Source organism: Falco punctatus (assembly GCF_963210335.1).
Source record: "Falco punctatus genome assembly, chromosome: 4".
Taxonomy (NCBI): Eukaryota; Metazoa; Chordata; class Aves; order Falconiformes; family Falconidae; genus Falco; species Falco punctatus.
The window spans coordinates 42,333,983-42,355,270 of record NC_137583.1 but is presented as its reverse complement, the minus strand read 5'-3'; the positions used below and the strand labels follow the sequence as shown (position 1 = coordinate 42,355,270).

The 21,288-nt window shown below is 49.2% G+C and overlaps 1 long non-coding RNA gene across 5 annotated transcripts in view; it reads right to left on the bottom strand.

Moving 5' to 3' along the window:
* LOC308062740 overlaps positions 1 to 21,288 on the bottom strand; it is a 67,464-nt gene extending 46,176 nt beyond the window's left edge. For all 5 annotated transcript variants that reach the window (XR_013927661.1, XR_013927662.1, XR_013927663.1 and 2 more), the window contains exon 1: positions 1 to 21,288. This exon is cut by the window's left edge. This is a non-coding gene — a long non-coding RNA (uncharacterized lncRNA).

Here is a 21,288-nt window from a genome sequence, read left to right as displayed (position 1 = left end):
CCAGACATTATTTCTAGTTGAGACTTATGCTCAGCTGCAGTCCATAGGATTTGTCGGTCTCAGTCCTCCTCCTGGTGGGGAGAGATGTAATGGCTCAGTGCCGGGGAAGGAAGGAGAGGGGGGATTGGGGCTGGGATGTGCCTGGTGAACGAGCTGTCCCTACCTCCCCTCAAGGAAAGTCCCTCCAGCCCGAGCCAAAGGACAGACGTGGAGCCAAAGAGGAGCACTCTGCTCCTGCTGCAACAGTGGTATGAGCAGCACAGAAAGGCACTGCTTCCCTGCCGAGGTCTGCTCCATAGCAAAGGGGGTGAGAAAAACCAGGCTGGAGAGCTGTTTCTCTTCCTCCACCAGCAGCTTCGACAAGCTCTGAGCTCCCTGATGCACAGCACGCAGCAAAGAAAAGGGGGCACAAGAAAACAGCATCTTGCAGTGGAAGATCGAGGAGCCAGAAGATGGAGGTTAAGGGTGTATTGGCTCCTCCAAGGAGCAAGCCAAAAGTGGGACAACACCAACATTTTGGTGTTGTGGAGGACCCCAGCAGAAAGACAAGATTTCCATTTATCCTGATGGTTTCTCTGCATGTGTTACTTGTGTGTCTCAAACATCTAAAGTGAAATCAAGAGCTGGGAGTCGTGCCGCCCGCCCTTCCCGCAGCCCTGGGGCTGGCGCGGCACCGCACGGCACCACAGAAACGAGGGAAAAGATGGGAGCGAATAAATGGTCAATGCAATATGGAGGGATTAATGGAGTTTTCTGTGCTGATTCCCTCGCACATCAAGGGCTCACCCCTTTGTCTCAACATACCACTGCAAATTTTGGTAGGTTTTTAACAGAAAAAATACCACAGGAATATTTCATTCCGTCTGTTCCTTTTGCTGATTTTTCTCCTTCCTCACACTGTCTCTTGAAAGAGTAGCTAGAGCAGTTTCAGCTATTACCAACCACTATATTAAAACATTAGAATTTGGGGTAGCCCCAAAGCATTATTCGTAGCCAAAACAAGCAGTTTCTCCCTAAGCCTTTCACATCAGCAGATCACAGGCAGGGGATTGATGCATCCCACCTAAACATCAAACATGAATGTGAAGTGTTAAATACCCACAGCCCACACACAGCATCCTTCAGACTACAGAGGGAGGAACATCTGAGGTGGGCTGAGTCACCCCCCAGATGTGCACCTCACAAGCCCAAGGGCACTGGCCCGCCCAAGCTCACGGAATAAATGCCAAACTCCAGGTGAGATGAGCCCAGCGCCCCATCCCAACACCCATGACCACCACCAACAGCTCTGCATGAACCAACAACTGAACCTCTCCATCATTTCTGTTATTTAGAGGTTCAGCTGTTGATTCTAGCAGGTCTGTCACATCACAGCACATTGCTTTTCTCTATCTAAAATGGATGGTGTGGGGCCAGGAAAACAGCAGGCATCTTTTCCTTCTCTGTTTGCCCTTGAACTCCACAGAAGAGGTCCTTCGCCCCCTGACCTTTACACTACTCTTAGGCACAACGCACAGGCTAAGACATTAACCCTGAAAGAGCTCCCTATAGCACAAACTCAGCAGCAGTACCAATGCACACAGTGGTTTTTGTAATTGCTATCCACAAATACAACATTATACATCAATCAATAGGTCAGAAGATTTCACTGCTCACTGGTTTTGTGGAACCAATTTACTGGATGATAAAGAAGATTAATTTATTACAGGATCTTGTAGGGCACTAATTGTTTGCAGGAGAAAAACTGTTTACTTAGATTTAGCAGAGGAATGATTCCCATTCATATATGTGAACATACATATAATAAGATGTAGGGATATATGGCCTCAGTTCCATACAGCTGCAGCATGTAGCATCGAATGGCTTTGCATTACAGCATAAGGCCAGTGCCACCAGGCACAGCAGGCCCTGCAGCTGAGCCCCTCCGACCTGCAGCAGCACAAGCAGCCCCAGGCCACATCCACCCAGCACGCCTGCTGGTGCACACTGCGCGTACTGGGCTGGCAATGTGCTCTGTGCTCCACCTGAAAGCTTGCAATAGGGCTGGCTGCAACGTGTTTCAGCCTTCAGAGTAAGCAGCAGGGATTTAAGTTAGGCTGGAGAAAAGCAGCATAGACCTTCCTTCTTTTGCACCACTTCTGCACGGGTGGAAAAGCAGCACTGCTCTGCAACAAATGCAGACCCTGTAAGTGGTAAAAGGTAATGAAAAAAAAAAAAAAAAAAAACCACAAACAGAATAGGGTACTTCCATGGCCACCAAGGAGCCTGCATGAGCTGCTCTGCTGTTAATGCCATGGGCTCAGCAGGGAGCTTAGGAGGGCAGCCGACAGCATGTGGCCGTGCTTGGCTGGGTGGCAGCACACAGGCCACCACAGCGTCCCAGTGACACAGCTCCAGCCTGAGCCCTGCCCGGCAGCTGCACAACTGGTTTTACCATCTCAGGCCGGGTGAGGTGGCTGTGCAGCACGCTGTGATGTAGACGTGCCCCGACAGCATCTGTGCCACTCCTGCTCTTGTTGCCAGCCTCTAGGACTCATCTCTGCATTAGCATGTCTGCTGGCTGGGCTGCCAACCACGATGGGCTTTCCCCTTAATTCAGCTGCCTAAAAAAAAAGAGCGGAGTTTTCCTCTGGGATTTAGCTGCAGCCTCACACAAGCCCTGAAGAGCACGCGGCACCCGGCACTAACGCCACACATCACCGCGAGTTTGATGCCACCAGCGGAAGGAGCAAGACCCCATGCAGACGAAGCAGATTCACCCACAAAGGCAGCAGCTGGGGCACCATGAGGGCCCGACCCCCCATGACCGCGTGCCCCGAGCACCGTGCTGCACCGGCAGATCGCGGCCAGGGTTTGTAGCACAGCCAAGAAAAAGCAAAAGCCACTGCAGCGTGAAAAGATTGGCATCCGCCCAGCGGGGCTGCCGCCTAATGGACGGGGCTTAGATACATATATTTGGACAAGGAGCAATCAATATTGTACAGAACAGCACAGCACATACGTTGTCTCCAGCCAATTATGCCGTACTCTCGGCTGTACAATATTCATTTTAATGTAACCCTGAAAGGAGAGAGCATGGCAGGTCAGCCAAGTGAAGTGGCAACCGTTGCTATACAACCCAGTGCTCATTTCTTTGAAAACCCATGTCATTACAGCGCAAATCCTGACAACCAGGCCCTTACAAAGCATGGTTCTAGGAAATCCATTAAACCTTTACTCCATTCATCGCTGTTGCTCTTTTCTCTTGCTAGCGACACATGTGCCGTGGGGCTCCGCCACCAGCTCTACTGCACACTCAGCACAGCATCACCCTTCCCACCAGGTAACGGCACAGCCCAGCTCCATGGGGAGAGGCAGGATGCAGTCCCAGGGTCTCAGCTCATCCTCCTCCTCCTGACCAAGCACAGGGAGTTTGTTGCCTGCGTTCAGCCTGGATACCTGGGGGCCTTACCCAGTGCCGGCAGATCTGACTACAGATCCACCCAGCGCAGGGCAGCACCCTATAGAAAGCTGTATTGTGGCACCAAGGATGCTGCTCTGAGCCAAAGCCCCTGTCCTCAGCCCAGCACTGCAGTCTGCTGGGTCACAGCATCTTTCACCTCTTTGCACCTCAAGTTATAATGGTGAAATACCATAACAACCCTATTCTCCCAGCCTTCTCTGTCTCTTCTCCAAGGCTGAAGCTCCCCTCCAGTATCTTCAGCTGTCCTAAGTTAGTCTCATACTATCTGGCATCTGTTTTAAAACCTCAGAATGACAAAGGAAAACACCAACCAACTGAAAAAAAGCAATTATTTTAATGACTCGATCTGGGTGCAAAAAGACCCTCAATTTTTTTAAGCCCATGAATCAAAGGTATGGCTTTTACAGGCGGCTGCCCAGCACACCGCTCACTGCAATGCTTTGTGCAGGACCTGGAGGTCCTTCCCTACCCCAAATACTAGGATATAAATGTCTGCAAAAGGCTTTTGAGTGTTGCCAGGCAGGAAGCATTACAAGAGGCAGCAGAATCAGTATTATTTATATAGATCTTGTTATTACAAACTAGAGCTCCACACCGTTGCTGCAATAAGCCATTACCCAGGAGACTACTGAAAAACCTGAAGGAAATCCTGTAATTAGCTGGGATGAGATAAGAACACAAGGAGACAGCCTTGCAGATCATTTGCAGTTAAACCCTTAAAGACAGCCGCCTCGACGTATGCTGTGCATCACAGGGGACTGGCACATCCACAGCATGCTCTACGACAGCTGCAGGACTCTAAAACCCACCTTTTCCTTCTCACCGGGATCTCTTGGTTTCATTCTTCCTGGTTTGTTTTTCTGCTGACAGGAATAAGCCTCTTCCATTGGAGGACACGGCTGTAAGAGATGCCAGAGGACAGCCCTGGCAGGTACCGCGTGGTTCAAAGGCAATACTGAACCATCATCATGGGGAAGATGCCCAGCAGGGACAGGTAGCCAAATCCCTCCCGAAAGAGCGGGGTACTGCTCCGCAGACCCCACGAGCTACATCGTGTGCTCTCCTTTGAAGCAACCAGCTACAGAGATAGGAGCAGCGGCACGTGCTGCAGAAGTACAGCTAAATATTCCCTGCATTTGGGCCATGCCCGGAGGACAAGCAGTGTCTGCCTGTTGTCTCGGGGGGCTGTGGTGCCAGAGAGGCCGGGCTTTATGCCAGCAGCGCTGCCTACGCACAGTACTATGTACCAGCGCGGCGACCCAGCCTGCGGCTTTGCCGCTGCCCAGGCATGGCTACAGTCTTAGCCGGGGGCAACAATGCTGTTGCATCTACAGCCAACGGGATCTTTATTTTTTAGGCAGAAGCTGCTTGAATGCAGTGCCCCAGGAGCTGGCGAGCCGCTTGCTGGGCTCCCGCTGAGGCTTGCTCCACCACTGCAACCGAGACATGCACGCCCCAGAGGAGAGGGAAAGGCAATATTATTTGTGCTCTCACTGAGGGAGCTGCAAAGAGAAGCTCGTTAGTATTGATATAGAAACCCCAAATCAGGCCACTTTAGTCCATCCCATTTGTAGAAGCAATAATGCTGAAGTGAATACAGAACAGACCACATGTGAAATAACCTCATTTCAGATCGGAATCCAGTTACAGAGCAACCTGGGTCTGGTGATTTGCAGTAGAACTTTCAGCCACCACCTCGGTCGTGCCCATCAGTGACCCCAAGGAGCAGCCAGGCGGTTTCTCCTCTTATAGAGCCGGGATGAGCTCGCGGGTGCAGGGCTGGCCGGAGCCCCCGCTGCCCCCGCCAGGCCACCCCCCGGGGCAGGGACCCCCAGCGCGGTCGGTGCCACTTGCTGCTCTCCCCATGGCAAGGCACACCGGGGCGCAGGGGGCAGTCAGGGCGAGCACAGGCCAGCAGAGCCAAAGCCAGGCAAATTGCACCCATCCAGAAGCACCCGCAGAGCCAGGGCCGGTTAAGGCTGCCAGCTGTCCCCAGCAGGACTGTTGTATTTTAACTCATAGGGTACCTCACAGCAGTGCTGGGACCCAGACCTCTGGCCAGAATCCCTTCTTTTTTACAAAAAAACTCTCATTAAACAACCTCCTAAACAAGCAGGTTTGTATTACTTCTTAGCAAACATGAGAAGCCAAGTTGCCCGAGGAAAGCCCTGAGCAGCGCATGCCAGCTGTTAATATATTCAAAAAAATACAAGGTACATCTGGGGACTGTGGATAAAGCTCAGTATAAGCCAATACTTAGAAATAAATGGGGTGTCTGGAAACTAAAGGTCAGCTGATTTGCTTATCGTCATCCACCATGGAAAATAAAATGTTAAATAAGCCAGGTATTTTGTTTGCATCAGTACTTTGGCAGAGACCTGAGCCTGAAGCATACTTCCATGAGCAGTAGATTTTTCAGTCTAATACTATGTTACACAAAATAAAGGCACCCAAGTTATTTTAAAACTAGTTAACTGATAGGTACTACGTGATAAACAAACACAAAGCCAAATAGTTTCTGTCCTTGATCCAACCCTACTCAGTACATTACTCAATTATCTGGGAAATACACAGAGCCGTTGCTGATCCAGATTGTGCGCAGCAGCATTTGGTGCCAGGAACAACATTAATGATGGGAACAGATCTGGAAAGGTGGGTACTATCAGCTTATTTGAGCAAAGTGCTCTGGATATGCAAATGGCACATTGCCTGTCTAAGGACAAGAACACAGGTCATGCTAATGATGTGGACAACAGTTTTTGGTAACATCAACTGAGAAAAGGAAATGGAGAGGTTTGTACGGAACCAGCCACACGTGAACTCCTCATGTGATGCTGTTACTGAGAGGGGAGAAGCAGTCCAGGGCAACATAAATAGGAGATTAACAAGCAAGTGCAGGAAAATTGTGTTATTTTGGCATCTAGTATCCAAGATACCATTTGCTAAATGCTGCGAGCAGCTCTGGTGACCATATTTCAAGGATAGTCTTGAAAATGTATGAAGGATTCAGACAAGACTCTGAGGTTGTATCGGCTCTGGAAAAGTTGCCAGACCCTAAGAGGCTTCCACAGCTCCGGCTGTGCCGTTTTCCCAAGAGGTGGCAGGGATAAGCCAGCCACAGGCTGCAGCCACCTCCGAGAGGAAGAAACTGAGATAGGGTGCAGCTCCTAGCCCAGCTGAAACTGATGCTTTGCAGAAGCAGTAAACGAAGTAAATATTTTAAAGCAGAGGGCAAGCAGTCACTGGAAGCACAGCCCTGGGATGTGCTTGGCTCAGCAAGAAGCATGGCTGATGTGCTGAGAAAATGGGCTCAGGCTGAAGTTAGGAGCCCAAAGCAGAAGGTGCAGGTGGTGTCTGGGTGTGCAAAGTGGCAACTTCTGGCTTGGACACCTGAGCGAGGCAAGCACTGGAGGTCATGTAGGTGAGAAACCCCTCCCAGCCCTGCTTAAATGCTTTCCCCAGCTGCCCCATCTCTGACCCATGGCCAATGGTGTCCCTTAACAGTACTGAAAATGAGGTTAATGGCATTGGGAAAACTTCCAAATGAATAAAAGAAAAGGATGCTTCATGGCAAGTACCTGCGGAGCTGACTGCTCTGACTGCCTGCTGCAGGCACGTGCACCAAGGATGGCTGAGGTCTTTTGGGGTTTATTCCTCTAAGGGGACGCATGAACAACGCGATGACATTTTAAGGCTGTTGCTGTACCTTCCCACTGAGACCATTGAGGCATGCAAAGGATTAAAAAAAATGACAGTTTATATACAGGACACTGCCTCCAACTGAAAAACATCAAGCAAAGTAACTGAGCTCTGAGCCCTCTGGAAAAGGGCCAAAAAAAAAAAAAGACAGAATCTTCCTGTAGCAGTAGAAAACACTACTGGGTCACTGTAGATGGCTTTAGCCAAGGTAGCGAGGTGACAGCAAGCCTGAGACTCCCTGCACAGGGGACGCAGTTACAGAGCTGGCACGGTGCAAACTCCATCAGCACTGACAGTAACGCAGCCCCAGACAAGGCGCATCAGTCACGCACATGAGCACATAGGTGCACGCAACCTCAGCTCAGGCTCCGACGAAATGCAGCCGAATTCAGCCTTGCTCGCTGGCGGGGCGTCGGTGCCACCCGGCTCCAGTCACACAGCACCCAGCAGCTTCGCAGCTTCTCCCAGGGACCACGCAGTTTGCCCAAGAGTTGACGCCCCCGCAAGCCTCAGCAAACCCAGCAGCAGTACAGACCCCCTCCCCAGACCCCCTCCCCGCTGCCGTATCACCCGGGACTCCCCCACCTCACCCTGCAGCTGCAAAAGGGGCAGATCCTAACGCCGCCCTGGGCTGAAGGCAGAAATACTTATTTCTGCTCATTAGCAAGTCTGCTGAGGTCAGGTTATCGTGCACGAGCACGGCGGGGACTCATCAAGCCTTTATGCCTAATTACACACAAACGAGCCACTCTCTCCAGTCACGTGTCTGTCGCGCTTTCCAAGCTACCATGAGTGCTGACATCGAAACCCGCGCAGGCGTTAGCTGGGGGGACTCTACACATGGTCTAATTAAAAGAAAGAAAATAAATGTGACAAACCTCCAGAGTGATGAGGCAATGTTTCACGTGTCAGAACAGCAGTTCCAATTCAAGTTTGGAATTTGATAGAAAGCTCTGACTAAAAAGAAATAAAGGCTGGCACTGCGAAAGAACAGACTGTTAATAATGGAGGTCTTCAGCATCAGATCTTTTTCAAGCAAAAACTACTCGTCACAATAAATGATCTAAAAAAATCCAGTATTCGTACAAAAATCTGTGTGCATCCATAAAAGTTGCAAATAGACTAGGTTAAAAACAACCTCAGAAAAAAAGAGAACCCATTTTCAGTTAAGTTCCCCCATATTCTGCCCTCTCAAATCACTGCGAAGAGCATTCGCACAGCCTCAGAAATCCCATTATCTCCCTGTTCTCGTCATAAATTCAGCAGTGCTTCTTTGACAAATTACATTCCTATCGTATTATTTTACTAAAAATTACAAGTCAGAGTTCTTCTTAATGAAAGCATACAGCAGTAAGTAGGATTTTTAGAGAGATAGATAATTGGAATATATACATGTGTGTAGTATAAATATAGTATATGCACATATAGATGGGATCATGATGTGCCATTACCAAAACTGCGCTATGATTTCTGTAGCTCTTTTAGCAGCCTATTGTGATCTGTGATTCATGTGTTTGCAGGAGCTCTGCTTGTCACCCAGAGCTCTATACCTCCTTCATTTTCCTGGTTAACATAGGTTGGGGGAGATTTTTGGGAGGTTTTTCTTTTTTTCTTTTTTTTTCCTTAGTTTGTCTATGTGATAAGTTATTCTGGAACAGTTATTCTTGTGCAGATTCCCTCAGTCTGGAATGCAATGCTTTATCATTTTGATTTAGCTTTATGCATATGCTCCAAACTCTAAACATTTCTCTTATTCCAGATGAGGAAACCAAAGCCAGCAAGCCTGACTCCAGCCCACACGACGGATTAATCCAGACATCCTAACATCGGTGCTAGGCTTAGCCTAAGGACCCTCATTCTCCGTTTACACAAAAGCTCATAAATCAAGACCCGTCCTGTGCTCACGCTGCCCTACAAATTTTATTTTTGATTATTTGGGTTTGTTAGACTAGGCAAATTTTCCACCCTCTTCACATAAAAAATAAACCCATACACAGAACACATGGAATTAGAAACAGTCTTCCCAAATTTCTGCCACCTTCCCAGCTGGAAAGTAAGGAACACAGCAGAAGTCTGGTTCCTGAATTGATTAAGCACATTAACCAGCAATTTTATGGGGACAATTTGAAATACATGAGACTGCGATGTCATTTTGGTTTCCTTCTGAACTTTTGGACAGTTACACACCGACCCAGCATTATTGCAGAATCAGCTTTCTCACATGCAGCCCACACCTCTGCACACATGACCTCCCTCAACAAGCCTTGCTTTTTCAAAATTACTAAGAAATATGAAAATATTGTAAACTAAAGAAATATTACTCATCAAAAGAGGAACTGTAGAGAGAAAGACGTTTCTAAAACTGCAAATTTCAAGGAGCACTGTGCCTCCTTGGTGTATCTTTAGTGATGCAGCAGGCGATGTGGGCTGATGCAATCAGGCATGCCTCTGTTGAAACATTCAAGAAATAAAAAAGTGGCACTTTAATGCTTTCTGTTTGTTATCAGCCTGAAAAGGGGGAAAACTCCCTCTCCCCACCTTCCAGCCCCACAAACTCAGCTTAGCATCACAGATGTGGCTTCGCAGTAGCTCTTCCCACCCACTGCCGCTCCCCTTGCTCAGCACCATACCTGAACAGAGCTGTCCACCAAGAAATCACCACCTTCCGCATTCAACCTTTTTTAGGTTGAATCAGCTCACAGCATGGCCAGCAGTGCCGATGCAGCAGGAGTACGTGAGGATGCTGGAGCCAAGCAGGTGCCAAGGGCAGGGACAGGCAAACCATGACTTTCCCGGCAGCGGGAGCCTGCTCTTCCACCGGCCAGGGTGACATTCCCCACCCGCAACTCAAACGCCACAAGCTTGGCACCACCAGCACAGCTCCTCAATAACAAAGCGTGCTCAGACGTTAGCTGTACACTGACACCTTCCCAGGGGTGACTGGTCCAGCCAAGAGGGGCCAGATGTAAGGGAGAGGAAAGACCCTGCAAACACCAGACACAGACACCTCCTATCGTTCCTGTGTTCTTCACACCTGAGTGCCAAATGCTGCGTTTTCACCCATTTTACAGACAAGCAACTGAAGCACATATGGGAATACAGGTAGTTCCTTTATCTGAGGGATTTGGGCACTCAGGTCTCTAGGATTTCCATCAAAAGCCCACAGTTCAGTCACCCCTGGGGGCAGGAGAGGAGCCTGTGGCAGTGCAGCGAGTTAACCCTGAGCAGCCCAAGTCCAGCCTTCGAACTGGCCATTGCTATTCTCCCACTCAAGACAAAAGTGGCTTCCTCAGGAAAAGCTTCACTACAAGACTTTAATTTTATATGAATTTACTTACAATTAGCTTGTGCTTTACAGCCATGTAGGAAAAAAGGAGTTAAGGAAAAGCACAGGAAGACTAGCCATTCATTTTCACGCAGTTATAACTAGTTTTGCAATAACCTGGGTGATGGGTGTGCGAGCTGCCAGCCGGCAACACAGCCGGGCTGGGCTCCTCTGGCTGGGTGCAGCATGGGGCAGCCCCCAGCCCCCTGCACGAGCTGCCAGCCAGGCCCCCCGTCCCTGTGCAGAGGCCAGGGCAAAGACTTCTACACCCAACCCAAGGCTGCCACAGCTGCCCCGGCCCCGCAAGCGCCTCAGAGCTTCACCTCTCCCTTATTAACAGCGGTTCTGGCAAGGCATAGTGCTCAGGCCGGGGCAGCAGCAGCAAGCAGCAAAGAAACAAAGGACACCCAAGTGGCCCCAGGACACGCTGGCAAAAGCATGTCTTGCATGCAATGCATGCAGCATCGCAGGGTGTGGATACAGCTCAGGAGGCTGCAGAAGCACATCTGATATCCTCACCTGCCCCTACAGCAGATGAGTCACAGCTGTAGGTAGGTCAGGCTGCCAGGCACTGCATGCTGAGCAGCCCCAAAAGCATCCCCGCAGGAGACGAGCAGCCCATTCACCTTTTTTCCTAGCCAGCAAAATTAAGAACCCAACCAGGAGCTTTATAGCTTCTTCGTATAAAAAACAAAATGGAAATAAACTTCAGAATGACATTAACTAAAACTTTCTAAAATACAACATCCATTAAAAGGGGAGGCAGGTATTTCCGAAGCCACTGCAGCCTCCATAGTACTCGCCCATACCGCATCCTGAACCCCCCGGCTCCAGCCTGGCACTCCTTGCTCTAGTTAAAACGAAAGGGAAGGATCACTGTCTGCAGAGACAGGCTTGCCAGGAGACCAAACTCCTAACAATCAAGCTGTTCTGGCAGATTAATTAGCACATAAATTAAGAAATGTTTTGCACTCTGTAGTACAAGGCACAACTGCCTGTCCTTCCTTGACACAGCCCAGAAGAAAGGGATGGAAAATGAATAAAGGACCAAGGAGCGAGGGCACGACTCTGCCGTACCCATGGCCCACAGTACAGCCAGCCTCAACAACCAAAGCAAATTAGAAAATTTACCGTTTCTATCCTAGCATCTCTTTCTTCCTTGATTAATTTTTTTCTACTTCAAAAGTTGGGACATATTTTCCGAAAATTTCCCAAATGGGCACTTAACCTAATTTTCAACGACACTACTTCTGGGGCCAGACCATAGCTGGGAATCAACATGGAGCACCACGCTCAGGTGAACCCCTCAATCCCAACAGCAAGTGCCACCACATCAGGAGAAACTAGTATACCTGCAACTCCCCTCTGTCCCACATTGCCTCCCTCATACCAAGGCAGGATCTTTGGATGATGACAACATCATTGAAATAATTATTTTTTACAATTATTTCCATTACTTTATGAAGAACCATAAATTAAATACACCGCTCTGAAGGAACCTAGAAGACAAGAGGTCAAAATGTGTCTGTGTTCAAAGTAATAAGCAATCCCACTTGGCTGCCTAAAATTTTCCTCGAGGTTCCCTCTCACCTGAGGATGGTACAGTCATAGAAAAGACTACAATAAACTTATTCTTCTGAATGCAGAAAAATTAAAAAGATCTCGTCAGTAATACCAAGCCAGCCTGCGAGAAGAAAAGGTGTAGGGGTTGGGAGACAAAAAACATGATTAGTGATGCCTTAATCTTCTAATGCAATAATTTCTGCCTTCAAGGGACTTCTGGTAAATACCACAAAGTCCCACCAGGAAAATCCCACAAGCATTAATCTTGCTGCGGGGCTCGGGCAGGCTTTTGGTGCGGCAGATCGCAGTCAGATGCTCCCATGGCGCAGCAAGGGTGTTGCTGGGACAGCAGACAGACATGAAAACCTACTTCTGCTGTAAAAGCCACACAGGTTCAAAGTCTGCACCAGCTCATAATATGGAGAATCCCATCTGGAGCTCTGCCACCTCCTTACACATTGCCAGAATCCTGAAATTCCTCTTCTCCCCATGTCAGCAGCTCCTCTAGGGAGCCTGAAGCTGTTTCTGATGCTCCACCACGGCATGCCCAAGCCACGTCTCACTCACTACTCCCTGCTTGCTCCATATGAGGCCACAACAGCCCTTTTGGGTTATTTACATCCTGCGTGAGCAACCCTTGGTCCATCCAGTCACACCTCCCAGACAGCATGATGAGTGACAACCCACTGGGACCATCTCCATCACTTCTGCCTCCATCTCTGTGGGGCAAGCAGCCCTGGAGGAGATGGGGTTAGAGGCCAGAGGCAACAGATTCTAAAAGTGTCCAAACTGGGTTCAAGCAGCTCTGAAGAAAGAGTAGGTTTACATGAACCCACCATGAACTGTGTTTTTCAGAGTATTAATATTAGGAGCATTGAGCAATGCAGCTGAGGGTTTGAGCCGCAAGTCAAAGTGTTACCTGCAAGGCAACGCACTGTGGAAGGGACCAACGGGCAAGGAGTGGCAGGACAGGGATGGAGAGAGGGGGTGGGTACAGGTACGTAGATTAGTAGGTCTTCCTTTGACACATCCTTGGCTGATGGATGCCAGAAGTAGGAAGAGTTTCTAAACCATTATGTAACCTTATTTAAATCTTCCCACTTGCACACACTTCATCCTTCTCTACCTTGTCTTAGAAGCAGCAGACCTTGAGGGCAGGGATCTGAAGGACAGGGCAGCAGCTTTACAAAACCATTTCCCAGAGCTCTCATTAGCCCCGCACAGGCAACAACTGCCAGGTGAACGCAAGACAACAAACACAGCACACTGGTTTTGCAAGCTGAACCAGTGCAAATTGGCAAGAAATAGCCGTACACATGATGCCGCCTACGCTAGAGGCGCAGAAATTAAAGGGAAGGAGGGCTTCAGGAAATGCCTCCAGACAGGCAGGCAATCACGCCAGAGATGAGTAATAGCAAAGGAAGGGAACCAGTGGGAGCTGGAGGAGGAGCGGGTGAGCCATGCTCACACCACCGCCCCGGGCAGCACACGCGGGCGGCCAGGGCAGAGTCACACACCGGTGAAAACGCACGCTGCATCGACAAACCCACTGTTGCTGTGACGATTGCCGCCCAGCACGAAGCTGCTGGCTGAAAACACCCAAGCACTGCGTCCTGGGGATTTGTACTGGGCCGAGGCCACGGCCAAGCACCCCAACACAGGGCAAGGTGGGTCCCCACAGCAGCTCGGGGTGTGCTCTGGCTGCCATGTGGAAGCTAAACGAGTCACCGGCAGAGAGGGCTCAAATAGAGCAGCCCACAAGACAAACATATCTCAAGTATCTTCCCAGACACCATTGCCAGCACTGATGCCTTCCCTGAAAAGGAGTCTCACTCCAAGCAAAGGCCACCAGCAGAGCTGCTCCAGATTTAGCGAATTACTATTTCGATACCCAGCCATGGCCCCCCTTGCAGGCAAGGGCCACATGGATAGACAAAAATGTCCCTTCACCAACACATGCTGAGACAAGGAGACCACCAGGAAGTCATACAATGCATTCATCACCTTTCATCCCATTTGGGCCAAAAAAATCCACAATTTTACAGTAAGCTATATAGGGAATCACATACATGTGTTAGATCTGCACCCTGGGCATCCCTGGACATCTGCTTGGCCAAAGATGAAGGTCCCTGATTTTCCTCACAGCCTGAAGTCCATGCCATGAGCTTCAGATCCTCAGAAAGACAGCACCAGTGGTGTTTTGCTTCCAGTGGGGATGCTGGCATTTTAAGGCAGTTTAAAATAACACATTGCTGTTCCCAGCTCCTCCCTCACTCTTCCACCTCACTGCATTTCCCTCTGGTCATTTTAGTACCTCCCCATATACCCCTTTCTCAGCCTCCCCAAACTGCCTTTATTGGGGTCCTGCTTCGTATCTGGTGCCCCCAGACACTTCCCTTCCTGCCTGAGAACAGCCAGGAAAATAAGCTCACGGAAGGCAATAAATTTGCCTTTAAAAGTAAGAAAGTACTGCCCTGGGACAGCTCTATCTTCTGCAATGTGTCAGTATCTAAGTAATAAGCATCTTTCCTTATTTTTCTAACCCCTTTCCTTACTTGCAAGCCTTCGAAAGCTGGGCTGTACAACACGTAGTGACCTGGGGGGGCCCAGCGCTGGGAAGGCTCAGAGCAGCACGGCCACACAGACCAGGCATAGGTGGGCGAGCAGTGGAGCTGGGTAAGGCCAAGATCAGGAGGTCCAGCTGCTGCAGCTTCCCAAAACACACAGCAGGTATTTATCAAGGAAGCGAGGCATTAATCAAGCACCAGCACCTACTCCAGGAGAAGGAACTATTTTTTCTAAAGGTCTCAGCACTCATAAACCCTAAGCAATTCCATCGGTGTCGTTTCTTTTTCCCCCCTCTCTTCCTTTTGCTGTCCGTTCACGTAACCAGAGCCTGACAAAATTACAACTAGAGACCCAGTCTCCCGCTGCGATTCCAAAACTTCGCTCCCCACTTAGTTTGCACAAGGCTTTCCCAGACTGCGGAGTGCCGCCCAGGCAAAGGAAGGAGGCCGTGCTGCGCATCAGCCAGCTGGAGGAATAAATCCTTCAGGGACACACCACAGAATGCCTGCAAGATGCTTTGCAGACGGCAGATGTTTTGTGGCAGTTTTTTTAAACTCCTAAAATCCTCCTGTGGCTGAGTGAGCAATGCTCTTAAACGGCTTGTGGGATGAGATGAGAGCCCTTTCAGTTTAACATTTGAATATTTATGCATCCTCGTAGAAAAACATCTTATGTCCTTATTTTTTCCAGGCTTTTTAAGGGTTCACCTGGTTCAGAGGAACACAATCTGGACCGCTTTGAGGTGGGTTTCCAGGCAAACCCTCATTAAAAAGCCTATGCAGACAGGTACAACTGGACCTGAACAAGGTCCTGCACACAAATGAATAAAATATTTACATATGTGCAAACATTTGCCTGTGGGAAGTATTGGAAGGTATAGGCTCTATGACCTGTTTATGACAGGCTAAAAATCTTGCCTTTATCATGAGTGGAAAAAGATTCATGCAAGATAACTAGAGAGACACGGTGGGCAGCAGCTGCTGCAGCAGAAGATGACTGCTCCTGGAGACAACGTTCCCACAAACGTGCCGAGCAGCAACAAGGAACCAAACAACTTACACACCCATCTTCTGTTCTCCCGAACAGAGGAAGCCACCACGTACTTACAGACTAAGCACCTTTATTTCTGTAAAAAGTAGTTGAAAAAAAATGCAGGAAAATCTTTCCTAACCTGTTACACTTGCCTTACACCAAGTTGTGTGTGAGTGCAGATTGCTGAAGATACCGACCACCCTGTAGAAATACCAGCAGCCCCAGAGCCCTTCAAGAGCCACACTGAAATGCAGCAACCACCTAAACGCGCTCGTGCGAGACCCAAATGGAGAAGACCCAAACGTGCCTTCGCTGCCTGGGAGGTTCCTTCTGGTTTAGATGAGCCTAGGGAGGATGAGGTGATGCTGCAAAGGTCATTGGGGAGGATGAAATTCCCACTGACCTGCTCAGAGTGGGAAGACAGCTCTGGTGTAAGGAAAAATTCAGCAGAAGGCAGAGCAGGGAGACAGCAAGAAGCACAGATGTGAATCACCTTTCTCCTGGACCCATGTCAAAACCCAACCTGACAAATTCATCGTTTAACCTAAGCAGCACTGAAAAAGCCAAACAATGTCTCACGTCAAGAGCCCATATTTAAAAGTCAGGCTTGCAGCAGCACAGAGCCACCCTCCAGAAGCACAATGCTTTCTTTGCGAGTTATAAACCGACACACTAGCGCGGCAATGTAATAAATAACAGAACCTGGTGAACAATGCAAATAAAACGTTTTGCCTTCCTACTTTTCATGTTTTAAATACGTTCCCTTCCGTTGCAGTCAGGCCCCTTCTGCTTTGCCTTTCACAAACCTCCCTGTGGAGCACAGATTGCCAGGGGACCAGGCAGAGAAGCGGGGGGCTGCTGCCACACCTGCCTCGTCCCCCTTCCCTCCGCCACACTCCGACAGGACCAGGAAGCCTGGGGCTGGATTCAGATCCGGCAGGCAGGCACTCCCAGCCTGTAATTATGCCAACAGCTTCACAAGAGCTTTAATAAGTCTTAATTAGACCCAAAGTAGAGTTGAAAACAAACAGAACTTGGTTCTTTCTGACACAATAGAGCTTTTACATTTGCAAAGCAAAAAGATTAAAACAAAAGGATGGAAATTCAGAAAAAGAGTTTTGTACCCAGCATTTTGACTTGGAACAGGGAGCCCTTCACCAGCATCACCTTCGGAGACGGTGAGATGGTGGCTGAAGGGATGGAGGCTGACCCAGCTCCTCCCTCACTGGTTAGGGGCCACTTGCTAATTGCACTGCAGCACACCGTTAGTGATGCGAAGCAGGAGAGAAATTTGGCATTTCATAGTTTGACGGCTGAGAGGCAGAGGCAGGAGGAGAGGCGGCGCACGCTGGCTCTCAGGGTGGAGGGTCCACACTTCTACAGCTGCAGGAGAGACTGCGACAACCTGAGCTTCCCTCGGGCAACATGAATGTCACCTCAGTTTTTGTATTGAATACCTAAAGCAGGTGCAAAAAAAGTACACAAAATTAGTGTTCAAAGCCAGCACCACACACACGAGCTGTACCGGACACCAGCAGACGAACTTGCCCGTGTGAAATGGAAAGGGGCAGGTTCCCACCCGGCACAAGCGTGTGCACAGCAATGCAGCCCCAACCCTTTAGCGTCCCTACCTCCAGCGAGAGGCAGACAATTAACACAGCTCGCTCGCTCCTCATAGGCTCCTGTCTCCCGTCAGAAGCAGCTGAGCGGTGCGCGCTGGGGTGCGGTACCCAGCCCGCCGGCACCCAGCGCAGCTGCTGGAGTGCCAGTGCCCTCTCCTGTTCGGCACACTCGGCTCCCCTGCTCGCTCCACAGCCTGCACGCCTTCAGATGCTGCTGGAAGTGTTCCCAGACACAGCCTGACACCCTGCTACCAACTAATAACAAACGGTACGTGTAAGGTTGAGGGAGACGTGAAAACACTGCAGAACTGACTTGGACACCGCATCCTCCTCGCTGCACTCCAGAAAAGTTATCACTTGCATTGGGCCGTTTAGGAAGAAGTAATCCTCAAACTATCTCATTGCATTAAGTACAGCAGGCTTGGATTTTCCTCCCAGAGCACACCTGTGCTTCAGTGACATTTCGTTCTGCCTTCTGTGCCTGTAACTCGAACTCCAGCCGCTGCCAAATGTATTCACCAAGTCACAGAGGAGGACGCTGAAGCCAAAGGGGAGTCAAAAGCAGGTCTGAAGGGGGGGAAGTTTATGCTCCCATTACACCTGTACCGTTTTCCAGACTTTTGACACCATCCCTTAAATTACCACAGCACAGATTCATCCTGGTGTTGCCACAGTACCAAAAGCAGTGGCCATGCTACAAAGTATTTTCTAGCAACTCTTTTTTTCAGTTATTTCAAGGATTTCTGCAGGGGAGCTCTGATGAGGTTGCTTTCTGGTCTAATATTATCACCCGTCCTAGAGCAGCTGAAGGAATCAAAAGAATAAGCAGTGAAACTTTCCCCTGTCACAGGATGGGAATATTCCCAAGAACAAGGTCCCTCAGATGCCTCAGGCTGGGCAAAGCAGAGGGCAAAAATAGATGGGCAAAAACAATTTGCTTCCTACTTCTGAATCACCTGGAGTCATGCTGCAACAAGGAAATTCGAGCCACCGCACTAGTGCAACGAAGGTCCTGGCTCCCGGGTTTGGAGAGAACTGCTTGAAACCGCGAAGCTCAAACTAAGAAAAACAGAACCTGAAGCTCCCCAAACTGAACTCAGCTGAGCAGGTGCTCTGGCGAGCTCACGGCACACTGGGCAGTGAAGACCCCTTCATCAAAGAGGGTTTTCTAGTTCCCAACCTGTGCTTGCATCCCCAGTAGTTACCGCTTCTCCCGCATCACCTCAGCGCCACACTGCCCATGTCCAGTGGCTGGGGCCACCCCACAGCTCAGGAAGGAGCAAGGTGACATATCAAACTGCTGCCCAACCATCAGCTGTTCAGCTGAAGGCAGAAACGCAGAGACTGTTGCATCTCTACAGGCAACTCGTTTAGCCAGGCTAATGAAGGCAGCCCTAATAAGCTGAAGACATGTAGAGCAAAAAACACAGGTGTTAAGCAGCATATGGACATGTTTAGCACATTCCAGCTTCAGAAAGGCTGCAAGCAGACTTGTGCCTGAACGGGGAGCTCCGTGAGACACTGCTGGGCAGAGCAGGGCTGCGGTGACACCGCTGCTAGCAGCACCAAGGAAAACCATCCTACGGGGACCCGGGTGGGCAGTGCCTCCTGGCAGAGCCAGGCTTTGCTCCTGGGGATGCTGTGCCTTCTGAAACTTCAGTCGCTCCAACTAGAGCAGTACCAGTTTGTCCAGCTGAAACCCAGGGCTCAGACCAGCTGGCAGATGCAGTTCACCCTGTGAAATGGCTCTTGTGCCACGCTCGCAGTTTCAGAGTTATTCTCACCATCAGCAGCAACAACAAGGAATGGGTGACAAGCACGGAGCCTCTGTGATTACTGATGGGCTGCCTGACATGACGTGTTATTCCTTATATTTTTCCTGTATTGTTCTCCAAATAAAATTAGTCGGGTCAGCCAAAACTGCATACTAAAATATTACCTAGAATGTTGGTAGCAATATATTTATATAGTCTCCCTAGCTCTAAAAGTTGTAGTAACCTGCATAGTAGCTTAAATTAATTCTGCTTTGTGTTCCACCAGTTAGAAACAACAAATACAGCTGCTCTGTTATCAGCTGCCAAGTTTCCTGCCACTATCATTCTATAAACTTCTGTGCTGGCAGCTCCTTCTGGGAGCAGAGACCTGGCACGGGGCTCACAGGGGTCACACACTCCAGCAGGGATGTCACTACAGATCATGGAGAAGCGAGGCCACACCAGAGCCACTGTCACAGGGGTAACACCGAGGAGCCCTGGTCCAGCTAAAAAGCAAAAGTTCATGGCACAGAGCAAGGATGCAATGGCCTCGGGTGGTACCATCCCAGAGTGACCCACAGCTCCTCACATGTAGGTTTTGGCATCTCTAATTTTTTTTCTGCAGCTCTAATCCATGAAAGAAAACTACTTTGTCCCAGTTTGGATGCTCACATAAAAAACATCAGTACATGAGGGGTTTTCCAATGACAAATTTTGCTTTCCATCAGTTCTTCACATAATACTACATGTTAACACAGCGCTAATTATGACCAGGTCTGGAACTTGCTGAAAGCCAGTTGGGAAATAGGGAGGTTCATCCAAGAACAAAGTTTTGGAGCTCTTAGGAAACAAGGAGAATGTTGCACCAAAATAAACAAGTTTAGAAGGTACAAAAGGTGTTTCTATACCATAAGTCAAAGTGGTCACATGCAATAACTTGTGGCTGTAACTCCAAACTCCCAGCAGCCCTACAAGAACACTTTTTGGAAAAGCCCACCAATGCACTTCCATCTTCATTGCCTGTGGGTGCCAGACAGATGTGCAAGCAGGAAATGCTCTATCTTTCTGAGAAAAACCAGTCCCAAAGTAAAATGCGAAGGGAAAGGCATACATCCAGGAGCCTACCTGTGCGGAAGAGCATCTTCGTCAGGTCAGAGAAAGCAGCTGCTTCATATTAAAACCACCAGGTTTGGGATCTTCTGGCCTGAAACAGCAGCAGGTGAACTGGGAGTTTCCTCGAGCTGGTTCACGCGCTGTAAGTGTGAGCATCCCCCACAGGGTGCCAGCCAGGCTGTAACCCAGGCAAGGATGGAGCCACCCATCCAGGAGGCAACATGGACCCTGAAAACAGACACTGAAGGTGGGCATGTCCTCCGCAGTGGAGGCTCCCGCTGCAGCTCCACATCTACCAGCAAAAAGCACATTCAGAGCGCTGCTGCCAAGGTCTCCTGCAACCCACCCCACTGCTCTCCTCCAAGTCAGCACAGGTGCCAAGCGAGACTGCCAGGGCTTTCGTTCTCTGTAGAGCACAAACATTATTTAATGACATTTCTAGTTACAGCTGATGCCTGGGCCAAACAAGCTCCTTTTCTCCACGATGTCACTGCTGACACTCAGCATTTTCCCTCCACCTCGTCTGTAAGGAACATGATTTCCAGCCACTTTTGAGGGCCACGTGCTCAAGGCAACTTTAGGCACTAATTACCCCTGAGAAATGGCACCCGCGCTTAGCTCAGTAGAAGGACCTGCTGCGGTACAGCACCACCACCACAGGGGCACCACCATCCTTCATGTCCCTCTTTCAGCCAGCCTCCTCAGCAAAGCACTTTTTTCTCTTGTTCACAACGAAAAAGTTCAAGGTACAACATAACTCTGTAAATTGTATAAGGATACAATGTATAATACTTAGTCATGATAACTAAAAATGCATCCATACCAGCACTACTGCCTCACAGTCTCTGATGTCTCTAAAGTAACTAAAAGTAGGAAGTGTTTAATTGCAATGAGCAATTAAATTTGGATGGATTTCAGTCGATCTGTAATACTTAAACTTAATAGCTACCTCCAATAGCTACATCCACATTAACAATAAGGAAAAAAGGTCAAGGTCAAAGCACGCTGAAATCAATATGGCTTTAAGTGTACTCATTTGAGATGAATCTGAAAAACCCACATTAAGAAGTGCCAACTAGACATTATTCTAGGAACACAATCACCTACCTATCAGCACAACAGGACTCCAGAAAGTGTTGCAGAGAGAGG